Source organism: Schistocerca gregaria, chromosome 7, assembly GCF_023897955.1.
Source record: "Schistocerca gregaria isolate iqSchGreg1 chromosome 7, iqSchGreg1.2, whole genome shotgun sequence".
Lineage (NCBI taxonomy): Eukaryota > Metazoa > Arthropoda > Insecta > Orthoptera > Acrididae > Schistocerca > Schistocerca gregaria.
This window is the reverse complement of record NC_064926.1, coordinates 232,658,074-232,668,145: the sequence shown is the minus strand read 5'-3', so window position 1 is coordinate 232,668,145 and position 10,072 is coordinate 232,658,074.

Below are 10,072 nucleotides of genomic sequence, written 5' to 3'. Positions count from 1 at the left end.
GGAAGTTGCTGTTCCAACAGGACAATGCACGTCCGCATGTATCCCGTGCCACCCAACGTGCTCTAGAAGGTGTAAGTCAACTACCCTTGAAACGTCCCCTTAGAAAAATTCTTACACGACTGTGCTTAAACTGACACACAATAATTTTTGGCGCAACGCAATATGACTATCAACAATCCCTACAAAAGAATGGCCCTGACTAACATTAACCTATACCTTTCAGAAATCACTTACCTCACAAAAATCTTCGTTACTCGAGCTACTGCAATACAGTGAGCACCACTACTGCCAGCTAAATAAAATATTCAAACTACTGAAGGCACTAACTACTGACAGGCATAGTTAGCAAATGAAAGATTTTAATAGAGAACAGACAATGTATTTACCTTAATAGTCATAATATATAAATCAGTTCGTGACACCAATTCTTACAAATTTTAAAACTCCGCCATCTCTTTCCCCACGTCCACCACTGCTGGCGGCTCACCTCCAACTGCGCAACGCTACGCGCTGTTAGCATCCAGCTGCCGTTGCCCGACACTACAATGGCAGACAACAATGCAAACTAAACACAGACTGCGCACAGCACAGCCAGTGATTTTTCATACCAAGCACTAAGCGGCGTTACCAATAACAAAACCTAAACAGCCTACTTACATAGCCCCCATGCTCCCCACAAAAAATTTACAAATTGTTTTGGGCAGTGGCCAATAATGATTTGATAAAATTTTTCATAATTACTATGACAAAGATATCAAATGCACACACTTATTTATACAACGTTGGTCAGAAGCTAAAATTCTCTCACAGTCCATAAAGACAGTCCTGATCGTTCATCATAGTAAAATTGCAGTGTTTTTTTTTCAAAGTCTGAGCAATAAAAGAAATTGCACTTGGAAGTAGTGGATTTCTAAGCAGTCTTGAAGAAGTAGTGTTGTCCTTCCAACGAAAGACAGTGCTGACTCTCGACATGCAGACAGGTAATGGGCCACAGCAGAGTCAGTCAACATTGAAGACTATCGGTAGGTAGGTCATCACAGAGCAGACCCACTGTAGTCCTGGTAGATATTACTATTGGTGGGCCACCAGAGGTGCAGACCCACTGCAGTCCTTGTAGAAATAATGGTATTGGTGGGTCATCAAAGGTGTAGACCCACTTGCAGACCCACTGCAGTCCTTGTAGAAATAATGGTATTGGTGGGTCATCAAAGGTGTAGACCCACTGTAGTCCTTGTAGAGATGGCCAGCAGCCATCGGTTTGACTGTGCAGGCGCACATTCACCATTGAAGAGTCTTGCAGTTAATATAGCAAGTCCATAACCACCACTTGTGCACTCACAAAAATTGTTTTTGAAATGTCCTTACAACCAGCAATGCTGTTATCCAGTCCCTTACTGAATTATTAACGCAAGTGCAAACACTGTCAGTCCCTACATCTCACATATTGTCCATATATTATGACCAACAGAAACATGTGCAGTGAAATGTAATTTACCAGTTACTTAATGTGATGAACTGGTGTCAATTACAATTTTATAACATGAGAATACAATAACAAAGGCACAAAATATATCATTAAGGAACATAATAGTACAGATAACATTTGCAGTAATACAGGCTTTACAAAAGAATCGAAATAACAAATACATCAGTGTTACAGGAATTATGACATAGGTACATACATAAAAAATCAGAATAATTATTGAAACATCAACTTCACACATTAGCATTAAAATAAAAGTGAATAAATAATGTCTAAACATCAGAAAAATTCTACAATGTAAATATTATTAGCTAAACACTTAAAGACAGGAAGAACACAAATATACAAGAGTACACAAACACATAGTGGAATAATAGAAAGGGAAAGGACAGGGTTTGTTTTCAGTGTAACATTTGGTACTGCAGTCCAACCCAAAACGTCATTTTGTAGATCTTTCGTCTTATCTCAACATTTGTTTCCACCAAAAATATCATATTCAAGCATGCTTTCTGTATTTTCTTCACATCCTCTTTCAAAAATAGTTTTCCTCCACTGTACACTACTTTTTTGGCCAAATTATTTTCTTGTAACTTCTCAATGCATTTCTTCCAATTCCTCATAGTTAGTTTCTTATTTAGTCTACCCCCTCTTAAGCTAACTTAAACCTACTGAGCTCAGATGCTAAAATAAGGGACGAGGCAATGCAGCAGCACAAAACAATTAATACAAAAATACAAATAGCAATGATAAAAAAAAATGGAAATTGGCAATAAAAGGCAGCAACATTACAACTAATATAAGGCAATGTGCAGCAAACAAGAAAAATAAATCAGTAATAAAATTGGCTTAACCTAGTAATACAAAGTGACATTCAGTAGCACTATGAATGGCAAACAGCCGCAGCAAATGCTATAACTTATACCTAAACATGACAAAGCTCAAGCAGAAAAAATGTTACACTAAAGACAACAATGCAGATAAGGACAATGTCTATTCACATCTTAATGTCTATACAATTAAAGTGGTGCACCACAAAAATTTATTGTAAAAAAATGTTACCGTGTACTTGAAAAGAAAATTTTGTATTCAGTTACTGTGATTAATCTCTTCTTATTGTTCTTTCTATTCAAAGTGCTCCTTATTCGAAGAATATGGATCATAAAATTTTTATTTAATAGATCTGTTGGCAGAAAGTGTTCACATTAGCAAATGCATTTAATTTTATTTTATAAAATCAATTATGCAACACAGCTGGAAAACAGATATCAACTGAAATAAGCAATTATGCAAAGTAAAGAATAAAAACATCATTCAATAGCTACGTGGCATTTCATAAGTCAGAAGAAGTTCTCTCAACTCTCTTAGAAAGACACTTGTCATAATCAGGTGTGCAGATGAAAGAATGTTTCCAAGAAATGAGCGTGTCGTATTTGCGGTGCTTTCTACAAAGGAATGTCAGTAGCGAGGATAATGGCCTCTCTTTTTTTTTCACCTGTGCCTCTGAAAGGCACACACTAATGGCTTGTTTCCCGGTGGCTCTCGCCCAGCTGGGTGAACACGACGCATTACGTGCAGGTGGTCACTTAACTGTCTTACCGAAATATTTACGACACCAGTTTCCGCTACAGTGGCAGTCTCATATAAAAATTTCACAGGTCAAGAATTTGCGTTACACATCTGTAGAAACAAAATTCTATTAATATAACAGTGTCCAAAAATTTTTGGCGGCCTTGTGATACATTCATGCGTATACACACATTTCATAACCCTTAAAGAACGATTCTTGGTTTCCAACATCCTTTTTCACAAACCAGAGTCCCTAACCACTACTCATTATTCCTTACCTTATTACACATATGTATATTCGTCGACACTTCTTCAATATGTCATCATAACAGATACGTAGCATAACCAAATAACTCATATAGCATCAGCTTAAGCATACTTCAGCAGCATAATTCACATCGTCGTCGTAATAATAACATCATAACACCACAGTCAAATTCTCAAAATCTCCGTAGCTTCCTCCAATAATTTCAAAACCTAAAAAAAATTCTCTGCTCATGTCAAAAGTGTCATCTGCCTCAAACGTACTTTAAAAATCATGACCCCATACCAAACACATCATTCAAAGCTCTCATAGTATCACAATGGTTCCAAAAAAAAATATGAACAGTTCACAAAGTACAGACAAAATACAATTTCATAGGTGTTAAATCATCCAACTGTGTAATTGCGTAAACATATGTTACTGATGATGTAGTAAAAAAAAAGTTTATCTCTCAGTTAAATGATCAGATAGCTGTGTAATTTATGTGTTAGAGAAATATGGTACCGATGTGTAAAGTTGTATAAGCAAATACCATATTAGCTAGGGCTCCTTGTGCTTGCCAAACACATGGTGCACAAAGTAAGCGTGTACCCCCCTGAGGATTAATGTAATTATATCCTCAGGTGTTGCAGATTACAGCAATGGAATGAAATGTATCATGGACAACCTTTGTATAATTGTACTTCAAATATCTTTAAGAATTAATGTTTAAGTACAAAATTAATCACTCAAATACGTGTAAGGGTAGCGCTAAACTGTGCGTCTTGTTGTAAGGTAATCTGTGTGGAAGTGTCGTAGTTATCGTCCTCCGAAAACTAAGTTCTGCAGAAGTCAATGTACTTACCTCATGATAAACGAAATTGAAATGCTTTGCGTATAGATATCTTAGTTATTACGCTTATTGCCATGATGAAGTAAGTACTGTACTGTACGTATTGTTGTGCTACAGAAAAGGCTGTCTCATTGTAGCTATACCACAAAAGTTACTACTAAAACATGTTTTACTTTCCAGAAAAATTCAGAAAAACTGTGCAGATATAAAACAGATACACCGTAAAAGCACAATGTAAATTGCGACACACATTAGTAGCGTCGTGATATAATCGTGTAGCTATTATAGAAACCAAATGCTAAGTCATCTTTAATCTCACCGAATGAACTTCAAATAAAGAATGTGTTTTCAAGTAAACCAAAATGTTGCATTAAAATCTCATTAGCAGTACTGGTAAATGTTCTAAGTATGTAAGCCTTATAGTCGTTACGTAATCGTGCACCTAACAAGCAAGAATGTACAAATAACAACACTGTGTCGTCTGTTCACTATAACAATGCATTCGTAATTTCTGTTTGAAACTGTTCCCTAGGTTCTAGACTGGATAGTTAACTTCAAAACATTGTTGAATGTTAACAGATTCTAAGTCTGACAAAGTATACTAGTAACGTGAAGTGAACAGCTTTATAGCAAAGACAAAGTTAAAAAGCAGATTATCTTTCAATAAACGGTTTTACATGTGAAATGTGGTGTAAACCTTTACTCTTCCTGGTACGCAGACTGTCAACTGAAAAGCAATTATCGTGTGACTACGTCGGTAAGGAACACTGGAATTCTGCTCAAGGTTAACTTATGTTATTTTTCTCTGAGCCAGCCGGCGCACGCGGCTGCCTGCGGTGCGAGTCATTGTCTGTTTCTTTGTTGGCGCGCGTCGTTATTGGGATTAGGAGACCTAACCTCTACAAATTCACCTTGCCGAGAGGGCCCTGTCCTGCAGGAATCCCGCCAGTTATGATGCAATTCAGGTCTGTCGTTACGATCATATCGTCTGTCGTCATGTCGGTAATTTCTGTAATTAATTTCTTGTCAGTCATGTGGTGAAGAATTTCTCCCTGAGTTTACGCGGCGCGGTGGACCCTTGCGTCTGAAATTATTCCGTCTCCCTTGATAATAATTGTTTTGGTTCCCGTATTGTCTATTTCTCTGATTGTGTCTGTGATATTCATTACTACGGAAATGCGATCTTTCTCTGTAACTATTACTCTGCCAGTGATTGTCATATGGGTGGTGTCTGTTTTGGTCACGATTTGTGTTGTGAGAATGGCCTTGTCGTGTCCAGTTATTGTTTCTTTCATCGAGGAATTGCGACGGATACGACCTGTAATTATTGTGCTTGTGTTTTCGCGTTCCGCGATTGTCAGTGTCAATTTCTAATTCTTGTAAGAGTCCCTGAAAAGCTTCAATGTCGTCTTTGCATCGTCCTGCTAAAATAATCTGTCGTAAATGTTCAGGTAATTTGATTAAGCAAATGCGGATGAGTTCTGAGGGGCTGTATGGGTTTGAAAGATATTGATTCTTATGTAACATGTCTTCAAAATATTTCACAAGACTTGAAAATTCAGATTGTTCGAAATGTTTCATCATTATGATGCCATGTTTTACTCGGTCTTGTGTAGCTTGAGACCAATATGCTGAGAGGAAGGCATGGTGAAATTCTCCTTCACTGTGACAATCGTGAATCACCGATCGCATTCTTACAGCTGGTTCATTCTCCAAGTAGGCACACATAAATTCTAATCTGTGTTCTAATGACCAGTTGGGAGGAAAACAATGAGAGAATTGATGAAGCCACGCTTGTGGATCAATGTCGTTGCCAGAATTCTTAAATGTTTTGTATTTACGTGTAGTAATGAACAGCTTATAGTCAAAATCATCGTGTCGGCGGGTAGCATATCGGTCATTGTTACGTCGTGTCGGCGGTTCCATCTCAAATTTCGGTGCACCTTGCCAATTTCTTTCATAATTTCCGAAATGCCCTGTGTTATTATTTTGTGGCTTTTCCATATTTCTAAGTCCCTCTTCCCGTGTTGGAGCGCGAGTGTCCTCTGAAATACGTAATTCTTGTATTACCTGTGTCAGCTGATCTTGCACTTCCCGGATTTCTCTTTGGTGTTGTGTATAAATTTGATTCTGATTTTGTTTGAATTTCCTAATTTGTTGCACTCTTCTGTATCATTCAGATCATCATCTACCTTTGTAGATAAGTTAATGAACTGATCTGAAAGTTGGGCTACTTTCTCCGATAGTGAACACATTTCCTCAGTGTGTTTTTCTGAACCAAGTTTCAGAGTGTCCATTTGTGTTGAAATCGAATCTACTATGTCCTTTAAGTTTTCCTGAGTTTTTGCAAGTTGCGTAACCGAATCGGTGGATGCAACTGAGTCCATTTTAGCTTGCAAGGTGTCGTGATTTTCACGAACAATAGTTTGCAATTCTTTTATGGCTGCTTCGTGATTCTGTAATGCATTTTCATGCCGCGAAAAAATGGGTTGGAAATGCTCACAAATTTGTGTTTTTACGTCATTACAGATTTTTTGACATTTCGATTCAATGTTATGTAACTCAGTAGCTAAATCTTCACGTCTTTGTTCAAGTGTGGTGTCTAACTTCCGAAGGTTTTGTTCCATTGTGTCTAACTTTTGAAGATTCTGTCCCATTTGTTTCTGATTTTGTTCAAGCGTTGTGTCTAACTTTTGAAGATTTTGTTCCATTGTGTCTAACTTTTGAAGCTTTTGCTGTGTTTGTCTCTGATTTTGTTCCATTGTGTCTAACTTTTCAAGCTTTTGCTGTGTTTGTCTCTGATTTTGTTCCATTGTGTCTAACTTTTGAAGCTTTTGTCCCATTTGTTGCATTAATTGTAATAACAATGCACTGGTGTCTGAAACATCTTCCTTAGTGCTATTTGGCAATGAATTTGAACCGGCAATATTCGAATTTTGAAAAGCAGAAAATGTGTCTTGATTTATTTGAGAAAACGGTGAGGACGCTAAATCTGAATCTACAGTATTTGCAAGATTGTGTCCTGTCATTTCGGAATCCTGAGGCGAGCTGTTGCCGACCGATCGATCGATAATGCTTCCCTGTTCACTAATTGTTTCACTGCCTACACCATTATTTGCAACTCGCTCCATTTCCCTATGCGCTATTACCAAATTACTACTTTGAACATTAGTGAATTCATTACATGGTGACATTAACACACTGCCTTCGTCTTCACTGTCATTTCTCAGTCTACTTTGGAGCCTAGTATTACGTTTCTCACACGCCATTATTGTCACAATATTTCACACGACAACACAAAAAAGCACAATTTGAAAAGCAAAAATAAGAGAACACATTAACATATCACTGAAAATAATATCTAGTTAATTGCAAGCGCAGCTGCGAAATACTTGGTGCAACTGTACATGGATGCCACAACTGTTGTACTGTACAATAATGAAAGACTACAACTACAAAGGAAATTCTCTCTATGATTACGCGCTAGCAATAAACAAATGCTACACTACCTACACAAACTACAAGAAAAAAAATCAGAAGATTCCAGTGAGGTATCCTTGGCTAAGGGTCGACATATGAAACGTCCCCTTAGAACAATTTATACACGACTGTGCTTAAACTGACACACAATAATTTTTGGCGCAACGCAATCTGACTATCAAAAAACCCTACAAAAGAATGGCCCTGACTAACATTAACCTATACCTTTCAGAAATCACTTACCTCACAAAAATCTTCGTTACTCGAGCTACTGCAATACAGTGAGCACCACTACTGCCAGCTAAATAAAATATTCAAACTACTGAAGGCACTAACTACTGACAGGCATAGTTAGCAAATGAAAGATTTTAATAGAGAACAGACAATGTATTTACCTTAATAGTCATAATATATAAATCAGTTCGTGACACCAATTCTTACAAATTTTAAAACTCCGCCATCTCTTTCCCCACGTCCACCACTGCTGGCGGCTCACCTCCAACTGCGCAACGCTACGCGCTGTTAGCATCCAGCTGCCGTTGCCCGACACTACAATGGCAGACAACAATGCAAACTAAACACAGACTGCGCACAGCACAGCCAGTGATTTTTCATACCGAGCGCTAAGCGGCGTTACCAATAACAAAACCTAAACAGCCTACTTACACCCTGGCCAGTAAGATCTCCGGATCTGTCCCCCATTGAGCATGTTTGGGACTGGATGAAGCGTCGTCTCACTCGGTCTGCACGTCCAGCACGAACGCTGGTCCAACTGAGGCGCCAGGTGGAAATGGCATGGCAAGCCGTTCCACAGGACTACATCCAGCATCTCTACGATCGTCTCCATGGGAGAATAGCAGCCTGCATTGCTGCGAAAGGTGGATATACACTGTACTAGTGCCGACATTGTGCATGCTCTGTTGCCTGTGTCTATGTCAGTGTGATCATGTGATGTATCTGACCCCAGGAATGTGTCAATAAAGTTTCCCCTTCCTGGGACAATGAATTCACGGTGTTCTTATTTCAATTTGCAGGAGTGTATATGTATGAGAACTAGCTCATGTTTTTATTTCAAGGTAATATAAGCACCTCATCTCAATATTTCACTTGGAGCGAAAGCGTATTTTTTAGCTGCTACGACGGCCAAAAGCCTTTATCGCTGACGGGCAAAAATGGGCCGCCAATACGTGGCAGATTCAAATATTAACTTATTTTGCAGATTACACTCATAGCAGTGGCTACTAAATCATTTTAAATCATTATTTACTTTGAGTTTGAGGATTTAAGTAATTCGTATTTACAAGAGTTCAGATATTTTCAGTGATATCAGTCAAGGCAGATCAGTGAATTCTTTCCTGGTCTTCCTTTCGTGAAATTATTAACTTGTACAGAGTCTGGAGCTCATCTAAAATAAAATCAAGCATTAATTGGGCCTCCTACAATGTATTCAGCTTATGAAACTTCCAGGCAGATTAAAACTGTGTGCCCGACCGAGACTAGAACTCAGGACCTTTGCCTGTCGGAGGCAGGTGTTCTACCAACTTAGCTACCGAAGCACGACTCTCGCCCGGTACTCACAGCTTTACTTCTGCCAGTATCTCGTCTCCTACCTTCCAAACTTTACAGAAGCTCTCCTGCGAACCTTGCAGAACTAGCACTCCTGAAAGAAAGGATATTGCGGAGACATGGCTTAGCCACAGCCTGGGAATGTTTCCAGAATGAGATTTTCACTCTGCAGCGGAGTGTGCGCTGATATGAAACTTCCTGGCAGATTAACTCGAGACCTTTGCCTTTCGCGGGCAAGTGCTCTTTCAACTTTCTTTTTTAATTTTAAATCTCCGACCCAGCCTGGAATCGATCCCGGGCCGTGAGGTATGACATTCCGTCGCGCTGACCCTTATTTTTTCTTTGCGCTACAGACCGATTTTTTATGGCAGACGCTTTATCCATCTTTTTTATTTTAATTTTTTTTTATTTTTTATTTTTATGGTGTTTTCCATTGTTTTTTTGTTTTAAATTGTAAATTATTTCCTCTGCAAACCTTTTCTTTTTTTATACACTCCTGGAAATGGAAAAAAGAACACATTGACACCGGTGTGTCAGACCCACCATACTTGCTCCGGATAATGCGAGAGGGCTGTACAAGCAATGATCACACGCACGGCACAGCGGACACACCAGGAACCGCGGTGTTGGCCGTCGAATGGCGCTAGCTGCGCAGCATTTATGCACCGCCGCCGTCAGTGTCAGCCAGTATGCCGTGGCATACGGAGCTCCATCGCAGTCTTTAACACTGGTAGCATGCCGCGACAGCGTGGACATGAACCGTATGTGCAGTTGACGGACTTTGAGCGAGGGCGCATAGTGGGCATGCGGGAGGCCGGGTAGACGTACCGCCGAATTGCTCAACACGTGTGGCGTGAGGTCTCCACAGTACATCGATGTT